The sequence below is a fragment of the Tympanuchus pallidicinctus genome, unplaced genomic scaffold, assembly GCF_026119805.1.
Source record: "Tympanuchus pallidicinctus isolate F22 unplaced genomic scaffold, pur_lepc_1.0 scaffold3, whole genome shotgun sequence".
In the NCBI taxonomy this organism is placed as follows: Eukaryota; Metazoa; Chordata; class Aves; order Galliformes; family Phasianidae; genus Tympanuchus; species Tympanuchus pallidicinctus.
In genome coordinates this window covers 42,785,679-42,799,562 of record NW_026294747.1, presented here as the reverse complement: position 1 = coordinate 42,799,562, position 13,884 = coordinate 42,785,679, and the positions used below count along the sequence as shown (strand labels likewise).

At 43.0% G+C, this 13,884-nt stretch overlaps 2 protein-coding genes across 2 annotated transcripts in view; both read left to right on the top strand.

Moving 5' to 3' along the window:
* The window catches only part of EFCAB11 (EF-hand calcium binding domain 11), a 77,395-nt gene extending 75,135 nt beyond the window's left edge, over positions 1-2,260 (top strand). The window contains exon 10 of the transcript XR_008209628.1: positions 2,158-2,260. The gene's annotated coding sequence lies outside the window, so the exon portion shown is untranslated. The remainder of the gene's footprint in view (positions 1-2,157) is intronic.
* A 6,892-nt stretch (positions 2,261-9,152) lies between these two features.
* The window catches only part of FOXN3 (forkhead box N3), a 199,967-nt gene continuing 195,235 nt past the window's right edge, over positions 9,153-13,884 (top strand). Inside the window, exons 1-2 of the mRNA XM_052696164.1 lie at positions 9,153-9,280; positions 10,211-10,391. The gene's annotated coding sequence lies outside the window, so the exon portion shown is untranslated. The remainder of the gene's footprint in view (positions 9,281-10,210; positions 10,392-13,884) is intronic.

Below are 13,884 nucleotides of genomic sequence, written 5' to 3'. Positions count from 1 at the left end.
TGTGCTCCAGCTCAGTCAGTAACTACAGCTGCACGTAACACTTCGTTATACTTCTGCTATGGGATGTTAGGAGAGCCTGGCAGGCATCCTTATTTCTGAAGTGACTGCAAACTGCTCTTCCAAAAAGCCATGTGGGCAGTCTCACCCACAAACACGCAGAGGGAAGTATGTTTGCTTGATATGGTCAAGTACTTACCTCTGCTATATTGTTTATTTGGTTATGTTTCTGACACTGACAAGGTAGGCCTTTGTGGTTCTGGGCCAAAGCACCTCAAACAGTGAATCTGTTGCACAAACTCAGTGTAACCTGTGAACTCACCTGAGTGCTCTGTGACACAGCACCCATCGGACCAGTGCCAGTGCACGCTGCTGCCATGTGGCCATTCCTCATGCATGCCGCTTCCTTCCAAGGTCGTACCATGTGGTACTGAATTTCAACAAATGATTTTTCTAATATAGAGGCTTCTCTGTATTTTTATGCAATGAGGTATAATCACATTGGTTAACATATCATGACAGCTTTTATTCTCTGTTTCTTAGCACAGCACAGTTTGGAAAACTGAGATGGTATCATGATCCCCATTTACTTCACCACAGTGTTTCCTTTTTACATGCTGGCATTTAGTAACACTGCTCTTTTGTTTCAATTGGTTTCCTGTCAATGCTACTTTCTGGCTTATACGTTTCCATACAATAATATTTCAGTGCTCAGTTAGAATATACTGTCAGGACATACTTATTTGTATTTAAACACATTTCAGTGGGAAGAATTAAAACAGAAAAGCTCTGCAAAAATGCCTGTTGATTTGTGATTCTGTAAAACATCTTCTACCTCAGTTGTATGCCAGATTTGTTCCTTCAGCATTGCTTTTACGAGAACAAGAGAGAGTACGACTCAATGCGCATTAGAGAAACACCTGATATATTCTCTTATTACTCAAATGATGTTTCAAGCATAAAACAGAAGGTGAAGCCTGAGTGAACATCTTGCAAGGCACAAAAAGAGAGAACCTCTCCTTTTATTTAAAATGCTCATATGTGTTGAGATGCAATGAAAGTCCCAGATAATCTCTGTTTGTGAAAATCAGACCAAAGCAGTTCAGCCTAGATACCTGGATGGGGATTTGGTACTCAGATAGAATCATAGAATTGCTTAGGTTGTAAAAGACCTTAAAGATTACCGAGTCCAACCACAACCTAACCGTACTACTCTAACCCTAACAACCTTCTGCTAAATCATCTCCCTGAGCACCACATCCAAATGGTTTTTAAACACATCCAGAGATGGTGGCTCAACACTTCCCTGGGGAGCCTGTTCCAGTGCTTGACAACCCTTCCTTTAAGGAAGTTTTTCTTGATGCAGTCAAGCATCTTTTGAAGCTCATCACTATAGCAGGGAAGTTCATCCCATGCACCAGAAGATGCTGTGGAGTAGCAGCCCCACCTCATGACTTGCTGTGCTGCACCTTTTCTCTCCCTTCTTCCTGTGCCACTTTCCCTCGGGGTTAAGACTTGGTGCTCTCAGTGCATTTCATCCCTTGGCCAGCAGCACTGTGAGTTGTATGTCATCGGCAGTGGAGGGACAGGAAGTGAAGCCATACAGAAAGGTACAGATTCCCCAAGGCATGGTCTGACAGAAGTGATACTAAGCACACGGTGTCTGGACTCAGACACACAGTCACACAGTCTGGACATTGCAGAAACCATACCTGCTCTTTCAGGGCTGAACAAAAGAAACAGCCCTTGACAGAAGCCAAAGCAAACATACTCCTATCCCACTATCACCTATATGTGAAGTAGCTTCCCTCTTTACCTAGTTCCTTGGCAAAACACGATTTTATCTGCTCCAATGTGGTCAAAAATACTATGTATAAGTAAATACAAGCCTGAAGGCTCCATGATGACAGCACCACTTGCCTTCGTGTGTCTTCAGGTACTGCCCTGTGGATGAAGACCAGCAGTTCAGCTCCCCTCACCATGTGCTGGTGTTTCTGAAGTGCTTCCATCTTGAGTGATTTTCTAAGTAATAGGTTTTTAGTGACCATGGTATGCTTCTGCCAAAAATATAAATCAAATTTTGCATATCTAATACCAACCTATACAATCATGCATTGAACTGTTGCCATTCAGCTCTTCCTTTTGTTTCCATATCTCTAGAAATATCCTGAGTCAAGATGCCAGCCCCTCCTGTGCCCCATGCTCCAGATGCTGGTCTGCTGAATGATGGCTGTATCTGCCCTGAGGACATTGTGAGCCTCACTCCCAGGTATAAGCTGGTGATATTGCACCTCCTCCTTTATGTATTTCTATCTGTGGAAAGAAAACCAGGGAAGTAGGAGGTTAGATGGGGTGGTGGTGTTCAGGGTGGGTCCACCAGATCCCTGAACAACAATGCAAGGGTCAGATGTCAGGGCTCACTGTGAAGCACTCATACCACAAAGCAGAGGTTCCCTAGGCACTGAAGTGACCTTAGGAGCCAACTTTTGTAAACAGTTTTTTGCTTGAATAACTAGTGAGCTTCTCACATCATTACGGCACTTCATGCAGTGACAGAAAAAGAACTTGGTAGAAGTTCTCGCCTCTCGTGGAGGAGCTCTGGGCATTCCTCTTCCTGAATCCTCTTCTAACCCTCTTTTTCCTTCCGTGAACCTTCCTCCTGGTTTAAACTATCTATTGAAAATAGAGAAGTTATTTGTGTGATGTTATTCTTTGCTACTTCTTCCCATAGAGAACCTAGTCCTGGCAAAGTTCAGTGTGGAAGGAGCACTGGGCTGCAGCCATGGCATGGGAGCTGCACCCACACAGCTTGCACAGATTGGTACACTTTGATCTTATTGTCTGTGCTCAAGATACTCAGATCTGGAAAATAACCACTGAGCGTACAAAGTAGGTCACTTCATTAATGCAGTGGTGAGCACCTGCTAACTGCAGTAAAAGAGATCTTCATATATTACTACTGAACCTGGCAGCAATTAATAGACCAAATGACTGATCTTCAGAAGTGCAAACAGACAAATGGTCTCTCTGGCTGCCTTTATACTTTCTAATCAGCTTGCTGTAGAGGCATAATTTTTGCACATACCCACTTGCATTCAACCTTTCTGCACTTTTGGTGGTTCGTTGCAGTATGTTTGGAAGTAGCTAAACTTGTGCTGGTATGAAGAGGCTGGCCAGCAAGTCCTAGGAATAACACAGATGTCAGCAGCACCCAGCTGGCTTGACCCAGCTCATCCATACCTTCCGAATATGCCTTTAGAGGTAGAGACACCTGCCTGTATGGGAGGTATTAAATGGTGCTAAAGAGAGGCTTGAAATTGGCCTTACTGAGGAGAATGGCTTTGGAATGGTGTCCTGGTTGGGCATCTCTGTCTGTCAGGATACCTGCTGGATAGAAAAGCTTGTCTTCAGGGTGGAATGGCAACATGGACAGGACTGCTGCTAAAGGCTGTGCTGAAGGTCCAGGATATGATATGTGCTACCTGCTTACTGAAAGAAGAGGTATGTGAGGTGGGGACCAGCCCACTGAAATGCTGCTTAGAGCTTCTGCGAGCTCAGACTCTGTGATCCAGAAAGACCAAATCTGAATTTTGATGACTTTTGTAGCTTGGGGAGATGTAACCTGTAGTCTTTCTATGTGGAGCTGCTTGCAATCCTGTTCTGATAAACTTGGTTTCTAATAACAGAGTAATTTTAAGGCTGTTATAGTAATATAAGCAGTGAAGATCTTCCAGGTGACACTTATGTAATGATTGCACTTTAAAAATAATGTATGGATTAGAAAGAACATATTAGTTCAAACACTTTGGAGTCATCTGAGACTCAGTATCACGATACTTTCGAAATAACAAGGGCTGTCTGTGATGTTCTGGCAAACCTTTCCTTCCCTGATCCTCATTTCATAGCTCAGCTGTATCTCAGCTGTCATGATTGTAGCCTATGCAAAGAGGCTAATCAATAGCCAGGGGAAACAGACTGAAAGGTCTCTGGAACAGCCTGTAATGCTACTAATCTCTTAGAATAAGGACCCAATTTTGAAGATGTATACAGCTGGAACAACTGTTTGCTCCAGCAAGTTACTCTGCATTTCCATCATTTGAATGATTCCCCTTATATTCACAGGTGCTTCACCAGGCAACACTACTGTGCTTTATAAATAAGAGCGCATAACAGACAGTGATTTTATCCTCATGCTCTCTTATGAGGACTTTATTTTCTATTAAGTTCAAAGCAGTTCTGGATAGGTAAAAGCTTTGTGCTTCAGATTCGTTTTTTCTTTATGCCACTGAAATTTTTCATCCACATCAAGTCACTGTCCCTCTCCAATTCTTCCCAGCCATCTCCTCTAGCTGCTCCTTTGTACTTCAGTCAACGTGAGCTTCATCAGCTCAAGCATGTTAGGAATTAACCTGAGAGCAAGTATGCTATGAAAATTTCCATTATTTCCTGAGAGAAGCATGCATCAGAAAAAAAAAAAAAAAAAAAGAAAAAGGAGAGAGGAAGGAATCAAGTGTACACTGGGTAAAACAGGGAAACAGGCAAGTGTGAGAGTGTGAGGGGAAGATTTGTTAAACTTGCATTCCACTCAGTGGAAAGAGAATGCTGCCAAGACAAGCTGTATCTGAAATCAGCATACAGTGCTTTGGGATGGTGATTGTCAGTCTGCTATTTCCCATTTTGTTTAATTTTTAATCCAAATTGTGTACTAAAAATAGGGAGCATTTCGGAGCTGAAAAGATGGGAGTAGCAGAAGGAGGGGAAAGCAGAATGTGCAGAAGGAATGCTGCTGTAGCTGAAGCAGCCCCTTTGGGATTTCTAGCTCTGCAACTCAGTTGGTTGTGGTTACAGAACGAAGACTTACCTTATCTGGGCCATTGCGGCTGGGAGGCACTGTGGTAGTCCCTCTGTAAAATAAATGATAAGTCATAGCCTGTGAACAGAGAGGGATGGTTACATTCCTATTTGGACAACAGTAACTGGAATGAGTTATGGAATATGGGCAAGAATTCACACGTCCTGTTCCTACCTAAGTAATGTTTCTATAGCTTCTGCCATTCCTTTTTTGCTTTTCATGTGTCTGAAGAGATTTGTACTGCTAATTATTAATAGCAGGAAGTTTTTACAGAAGTGCTGGAGTCTCCTGTTTTCAGTTAGCATTGCTTCAGCATGGCTAGTTTGTCCAGGATGGGAAAGCCAAGAGATGTCTATCTGGATAAGACTGTGAAATCTTTGTTTATGCATTAGTCTCCTCTCCAGAGAAGACTGTAGAATATCTTGCCTGAAGTCCCAATTCAGCATCTGTTCTGAAGAGGCCCCCTTAAAAGCCGGAGCAATCTCCTCTAGGCTAAGCAAGAAAAACAGCTGGAGGGGGGAAAAAGAAAAAGCAGAAAAAACCTTATATCATCTGTGAACAGATTTGTCTCCAAAGTCCTCCAGCATGAGTGTATGCATGTGGTGCAGGAAGTACTGATTTCAGCAGCCTTTGGAGGTTCTGCTGCCTCCTCTGACCTTCATGCATTATGTTGAGACTGTTACTTTTGGTTTTCCTCAGAGCAGCAGATTCTGGATGACAACAATGCAAAACAGGAAACTTTCAGAAATTCAGATTTGTTTTGGGTCCAGGACCCACAATTTAGTGATCTGCATCATAATCTCAAATTCTTGCCTAATTTTTGTGGACCTTTACTTAAAGGAGTGTGGGAACGGTTAAGTCAGAGCCTGGACCACTGATTGAGCACCTGGGGAAAGGACCTGGTCAGCCCTGGCACCACAGGTGAAGGCAATTCAGCTGTGTGACCAGAGCCTGGCTGCACCTCTTTTAGACCTCATTTAAAGGCTGACAGCCAGTGGGAAAGGATCCCTTCTTGGAGATCCTTGGTGAGGCTTTCCCCTGTGAACCTCTAATCCTCTGATATGGGTGAGCAATCATCTTACCTTGCATTATAGCACCTTTCTGTTCTGCCAGTCCTTCAGTTACTGCACCTTTGTTGTAATACCTTTCCCATTGTATTGATCTGTCCAATTGCTACAAAAGGCTAAAATGCATTTAAATTATATCACTTCAAATTATTATTATTATTTTTTAATTGCTAAGTCCCCCCTCCTTTCCAGAGGATGGGAAATGTGAAGCTTACTTAAGTTTCTCCAACTGTGCCCAGATAGAAGAGTCATAATACCTTGACAAGCCAGCTTCTTCCTTAGAAAATGCTGGCTCACTTAAATAGATCACAAGGTATTTTAAAATCGCATTCCACATGTTTTGTTTTCTGCCACTTTTAAGGCTAATAATCAATTTTTGCTGAGAGTAACCAGGGAAAGCAAAAGGGATTTAAGTGCCTAAGTCACTGGACCACAGCTTTCTGATTTATGATGACAGTGATAGAAACTGGCTACTAAGAGGCTCCCAGATACACCACCTGATGTCTGCATTCAGATCCTGTTTAACTTTTTAAAAATCTAGCCCCATAAATGTTAGACCTGCGTGGAGTACTTGAAAGCCCTCTGTTGCACTGTCAGTTGAGGAATTGGTTTTCTTCTTGCAGAGTGCTTAGAAAAGTGGGTTGTGGTTTTATATATATATATATTTTTTTCCTTTCCTAAAGTGACAATAATTTTGGAATTACAATCAGCTGTAAGCACGCAGGGCTCAATAAGGATGCTTTCTTTCTGAGAGGAAGGGATCGAATCCAGCTGAGTACTGAGCCAGGCAGGGGCTCTAGAAGGCAGTGGACTATGTCCAGCCCTGGTGTGATGGACTGCTGGTGCCTGAGCTACAGCGTGCACTACAAACCTGATGTGATTATGCCCTTATCGTGTTCTGAAATTCATATATGTCTTTATAGCTGAATTGGTTCCCAAACATGACAGTCTCTCTTGTCTTTTGTCGCTGCTGGGTAAAAGACATCGGGGACAATTGGAAGCAAATTACTGGTGTGGCTGAAACTGAGCAGTCAGCCACAAACTGAGCTTAAAGCTGTTCCAGCTGTAACCTGCTTCCCAGAAGCTGCTCTGCAGAGGTGTGTGTTTGGACCATACTGCGTGTTGTCTGTGTGAAAGGGTTCAGCAGGGCTATGTGTGCTCTGCCTGTTCTCCTTGCCATCCCTGCAGCTTGACTTCTGCAGGTGAGTGCTGGAAATCTTAAACCTTCCAGGGCTCAGCCCTTGTAAATGAGAGGAAGTTAAAAGAAGACGACCCTTGCATCTTTCACTGAAAGAATTCCAAATCAGGTCTGAAATTCACCACAAGCGGTGGAAAATTAGCCTGCTGTGTGCTGCGAAAATCACCTGGAGCAACTGCTCCTCATGGAGCCAGGAGTAACTCCTGATATCCTGATGACACAGTCCTTTAACACTCACAGAGTAGTTTTTATCTTCTAAGCATTGTGAATGTTAGCTAATTAATCCTCTCAAAGCCTCAGGGAGTTACAGAGGTATTGTTATAAGCTGGGGCCAGGGAAGCATTTCAGTTGTCATTGTGCTTCGTGCTGTGGCTACCGCTGGCAATCAGTTGGGGCAGGGATTAACATGTTACAACTAAAAAGCACTCTCCTTTTGTCCCCCAGCGACTGACAGTTCAGTGAGGCTCTCCACAGAGCAGGAGAACCTGGGATGCAAAATTAAGGGGCTGTGTAGAGCAGTGCTGCCAGCTGCAGCCACTGCCTGTTACCCAGTGGCTTCGGAGCTGCACCTGAGGAGCTGTGGCAACGCTGAGCCTCTGGTGGGGCTGCGCAATGCAATGCCCAGAAACCCAGTGCCAGCTCCTGCTGGAGCCTTTGCCTGCACACCTTAGTAGAAGGCAGAAATAGCTCTGTAGGAGTGGCACGTGCTGCAATTGCACTACAGAAACTGGAGCCCTTTCTTGCTGTGTCTTCCAGAGCCCTATTAGCAGGGGGCAAGCAGCAGCCTTGGAGCATCTTGCTGCTCTGATAGAAAGGAAATATGTTCCTCTTTAGCATAGATAAGGACCATCTGTGCATGGCTGAAATGAGATAACATTTAGAAACCTCCCAGGATAGTAAGGCTGCACTTTTCTTTGGTGTCTCATGCTGTTCAGGCTCATGGCAGTGCTCCCTTTGAACTCTGTGGTTTGTAGTTCTCACCACTTGATCAGAAAGAAGTGGAATGCAATGGTTTGTCTATATTGTGGCTCAGGAACAGTGTATGTAACAGGACCTGTGCTGATATGAACCAGTTGATGCTTGGACATTGCTGCGTGGTCTCTGCATGGTGCTCCCAAAGGTCTGACGTGTATTTTGCTGAGTCCTTCCATCAATGAAACTTATGCTGCCTGCTTCTAGATGGTAAGTTACATGGAGAACTGTTTTATCTGTGGACAGGGCACAGTACTTTCTGGTCTTGTTATCAGGGCTGAGACAAAGCACTGGGAGCTTGGGGATCTGCATGGAAGCTGCTGTAGCAGATACGGTTTTTGAAACACAGCTTGAACTGACTGCGAGGCATCATTTTTCTGCACCATTGAAAGCCAGGCTGTATCCTAAGGACTATTTGTTTTACCTAATGCATCTTTACCCTATTTATGGTTTCCCTAATATCTTACCTAAATCTCTTAAATTGTCACTGTTGCAATTATATGCTTGTCCATTACTTCTCTGCAATTACTTCCTGTCCAATCTGTCACAGACATTGAAATTACTTTATTTCCTTTCTCTTCGCAACAATCTGGATTCACTGAAAGGATGCTGTTGAGTCCCCACTCAGATTTCCTTTAAGTTTAAGCAGCCCCAACTCATTCAGCTGTAATTTCTGGCTGGCTGATTTTGCTTGTTCCTCCCATCTGATGGGTCCCTGATTGCTCTGTGTCCACCTCTGGATGTACTGGAGATATTGCCTCACTGTGTTGAAGCAGGCAGGATTACCTCATGTGTGTTACCCCGTGAGAGATTTGTTTTCTGGGTGTGTCAGTGCTTACTGGGGGCCTGGGAGAGGCATGGACCCATGTGTCAAGGGGGGAAGAGGGATGGCACAGCACTTCGCAGCCTGCAGTAGAGACTAGAAAACATTTCTCATCCTAGTTTCAGTTCTTACCTCTTTCATTATATTGAGTGTAGTGGTAAAGGAGATCTCTAGTAAGATCTTTTCTGTCTTCTCAATTGAGTAATGCCAAAAAGCAGTGGTGTTATTAATGCTACTATAGCTGTACTACAAAGCTTATTCCAAAACTCAGGACTCCACCAAGTGAAGCAGATGTAATGAGTGAATCATGATGAACTGTAGAAAAAGGGGAGTTCAGGATATTTGGCTGAAAGACTGAAGGTCACATACAGGTCAGTAGGAGACTGAATTGTAAGATGTTAACTTTTGTTCCTTCAGAAAGCAAATAATGTTAGTCCAGTTGAAAGACAAGACAGTAGCCTTTTGCAGAAAGACAAAATGAACTGAACAGTGATATTCAGGTATGCAGAAGTTGTAACCAATATCCTGAACCTTGCCAAAGGGTTGGTAAGTGGCTTGAATCTGGCCAATCTTTATTTCCAAATGAAAGCAAAGGTATGTTTTGACAGAGAAAGTGTGTGTGTGTGGAGGGGAACCAAAGAAAAAGGAAGGGGAAATTGCAGAAAGAGAGAGTGAAGTGTCCTGGCTTGGGCTGCAGTAGAGTTAATTTTCTTCCCAGTAGCTAATTAACTCTGTCCTTGCTGAAACCAGGGCACACAGACTGCTTAATTAAAACCTAAGTGATGAGTGATGTCCAGGAAACTTAGCATTCTGGGAAAAATAGAGGGGATCTTGATGAGGGAGTAATCTCAAAGTGTGAAGTTTTTATTCCATTTTCCCAGTGCTGTCCAAAGAGACTCTGATAAACACCTCTTTTTACACCTGTTGCTCTATGTTATGAAATGAATGTATTTTTAGTAGTGTAAAACAGTGTGGAAGGGAAGGTGATTTTGTTTTAAACGTTTGGCCAGTCCCAGCTGCTCAAGGTCTTAAGTTAATGTATGTGTGCACAAAGATTTCCTGTGTGTGCCATACCCGCTAGGGACAGAAGACACTGACCTATGGAGCCCTTAATATGTCTCTTGTTAGGCAGTGACAAGCTGCCTTTGGTAAGTCCTTGTATACTCTCTAGGGATATTGCCATGGCGTAATGCTCCGGCCTCAAACCTTGCTCAGTCCTTGCTACAGAGATGTAAAGCAAGATTGCTCCCCTTTGTCTTTGTTTTCCCATTTTGAAATGGTTATCCACTTTCCTTCTGTAGGACAAGAGGAGAATGATGGCAAAAGAGTTTGGTATATTTTTGCTCCCACCTTCCTCTTATGAAAGAACAGGACATCTGTGGGAGAGTTATCCCTGGTGGGGGACTTGATGGAGAGTACCAACCAGTCTTTGTGTGAAAACACTCTGCACTCCTCAGCACTTACCTGTGATCTGCATCCTTGGTAGTCAACAGGGGATATTCTTTTAATCCTTGCTCTCGTTTCTTTTGGTGCTGTGGCACAGGTGTTTCTATTTATGTCAGACAGATTAATCTTAATGTCACAAATGCCTGCATAGTTGATGTCCTCAGCCAGAACCTTGCAGCTTGAGAGATGCGTCCCCAGCCCCCACTAATCCAGCTGAGGATGGAGGGAGGAGCCTGGTACACCCCAAATACACCTCTCTTCCCACTTAGGAAGACATTATTGCTGCCAGAGTGCACACTGTCCATTCTTTAACCAGACAAGACTGGATAAGAAAGGTGTATGGATGGTTTATACAGGCAAGACAAGGGACAAAAAATGTTGGTAGGTAACAGTAAAAGTTCTTACTAAAAAAAAAAAAAAGCTGTAGAGAGAAAAATGCTGGTCTGATTTATCAGTTCAGATCTCAAGCTGTTTCAGCACTTCCTAGCCCTAGAAACTGACTTCCTCCTCAAAGCTCCTTTCCCCCCAGGTGTGCTCTGGGATTGCCTAGAGCTGCTCCCCTAGGCAAGCAGGTGAGCCCCTTTTCCTGATAGCCAGGAATTTTATGTTAAGGGTGTGGTGGTAAGATGTCATAAATTGCAGTCATTGTGGTGAACAAAGGCACTTTACTATCACTTCATTGGAGTTGCACTATCCTTTTTATGCTGAACTTTTTTTTAAAGACCAGAAATGATGTGACCGTTAGATAAAGCATCCATCTCTGTGTATCTCTACAGTTAATTTAAGGGTGACACTCTTAGCCAGGTCCCTTCAGGAGGAAAAGGATAATACACTATTAGAGTTGCAATTACTGCATTAGGCTCAAAATGTAAATCCGTATACCAGCTGTTATAATCTAGCAAAGGAGGGGGAAGTCTGGCAAATAGTTCTTGTGGGTTTTTATATAGCTGCTCATAAGAGTGAAATTAAATGAATACATGTGTATGTGTGTACAGCTAGATTTATAGACTCTCTTTAAAATGTAACCACTTCAGGTCCTGCTGAAGTAGCAGAAAACAAGTGGGGATTGTTCCACCTGCATAACTGGCCTTCAGCTTCCCCGTGTTCAGATATGCTTTGCAATGCCAGAGGGACTCACCTATGCCTCGAGCTCACCTGTTTCTTGGGGCAGGTGTGGGAATTCAGAGGGTTGATCTTTGGAGCACTGCAAAGCAGGAAGGAAGCTAATACTGCAAAGAGTATTTCCTTTGGCAAGTGCAACTCCCTTCCCTGTGCCAGGACCCCTCTGTGAACCAGAGCCTTCAGGGCAGCAGTACTGGCTGCAGCACAAAGCCATGCTTAGTAGCTGCAATTTTTTTTTTGTGTATTTTTCTCTCCTTTAGATATGGCTAGATCTCTAGCAACCTACTGTAGCTTTGCTACAGCTTTGCTCTGCTTGCTTCAGCAGAGCTTTGTCAATTTGGAGTAGCTGAGGGCGTAACACTTAGTCCAGAGAGATGAAATGCTTTGTTCAGATACCAGTACCTGGTTGGAGCTGGGAACAGCACACACGTGAAACGTTCACAGTAAGAGCTTATCTTCATGTGCTACTTGCTACCAGAACAGTCTGGAGATCTGCAGGAGGTGCCCTTCAGTAGCTGCAATGGTACAACTGCTTTTTCAGTGATGAGAAATAACATTTCTGAGCTCACTGAGTACATATCTTGGTATTCTGGAAGGAATCACCCTGCCTTTGGGTACCCTGTGATTTAATTTCCTTTAGTTTTCAACTTCTTACTACAACTATTCTGTTACCAGCCTTTGCTTTTTCATATAAATACAGCTTATTTCAGTTTTTTGAAGTCATCCTGCCTGATATTCCTACTCTTTGCTGCCTGGTGATACTTCCTAAATTTGTGACATCAAAAAACTTTCTTAATATCAATTTATATTTTAAATTTAACTTTTGTTTTGCATATACTTCTAATGAAAATGTTGTACAAGAGCAGTCCTTGAACGGTACTTTTTGTCCCTCCTTGTGTGGAAAGCTCTGTTGGTGTGATCCTTTCTTTTCCATCAAAGCCTGCTGTCCTGTTGCTCTGGCCTGATCACTGCCTACTGCATAGTTGTGCTGTGAATTGCACAGGCCGATTTAAATAGTGAATTACGACATGATGCTATTGTGAACACTGTGCTAAAGTCCAAATAACTGTAATTTTTTTGTTGTTGTTTTCCCTTTGGGGATAAATAGCAGATAACTTCTGGTAAGCTCAGACATTTTTTTTCCCCCACATATATTTTAAAATTATCCTGGCAAAAGGATGTACAGCTGCCTGGATAACTTTTCATTTTCCCAGCGTAGTTGTTACCTGTGTTGTTTTCCAGGAAGCCTGTACCCCTTTATGGTGGTATTCAGTGTCCTAGTTGCTCAGAACTGAGAGGGCATTCATCCCCTGCTGGTCCATTCATCCCCATCTAAACAGCTAGCACTTCCAATTTCTCTTCCATTATCCATCCTTTAAATATAGTCTATCCTCCATTAAATTCGGTATCATCTTATTACAGAAAACAGAAGTATCCATTTATGTTTGATTCTCTCTGATCTTTACATCATTCCCATCAGTTCCGTGTTTGTGCCTCAGTCTACTTTTATTTATATAAATTAGGAGCCATTTGTTACTTTAATTTCCTTTGCAATGCTTCACTTTCAGCATTTTCCACTGTGTTTCTGTGCTCTCTGAACTCCAAGTAAATTTTCCTATCTTATGCTTCTCCCTTTCCATGGTATGTATGTGCTCAGATTGCTTGGTCTTAGTGACCAGTTTGGCTTTGTTTTGAGGTATGAGGTTTGTGGCAAGAAACATGTCCCAAATGCATTGGCCCTATCCTTTGGTGGTTGTGGCAGTGTGAGTGGGGTCATTTCCACTACTTGGAGTGTGACAGAGGAAACCAGAGCTTGGCAGTGCCTTAGATTTTTGCTAGGAGATAAATAGGTCAACATATTTCAGGACTGCACTGGCAACCTGCTATGTCTGATCTCTCTGTGAGTAATAGCCATTTTGAAGTGATTATTCATCCTGTTAGATCTGAAGTATTTCTCTAGAAGTGTTGTTTTTTTGCCCTTCTAACTTAAGAGAAGGTTTCTTTGATCTGAATGTCAAGTCCTTTTTAAATTGAAGTCCTTGAGTTATTTGGTCAACTTATTTTCACTAGTTGTTTCCTGGTAGTTCAATAAATAGTAGCAGATCTATTTTTGTTGATTCTTTGATTTAATTTTAAGTGAGCCAGCCCATGCTTGTTTGCTGCAGAATTCTTGTCTATGATTAGCTCTTGCATGATGTATTCTCTGCTCGCCGAAACCAGGTCTTAAATGCAGCTCTCTGTAATCATAGAATCTCAAGGTTGGAAATTACCTTCAAGATCATTTAGTCCAACCATCGAATTGACTCCTTGGTGAAGAGATCTGACGCTCTCACTGAGCACCTGGACCACAGTACTGCTGGCTGCACTTACTCTGCAGTGTAGGCATTGGATATGGTACTGCTGTAAA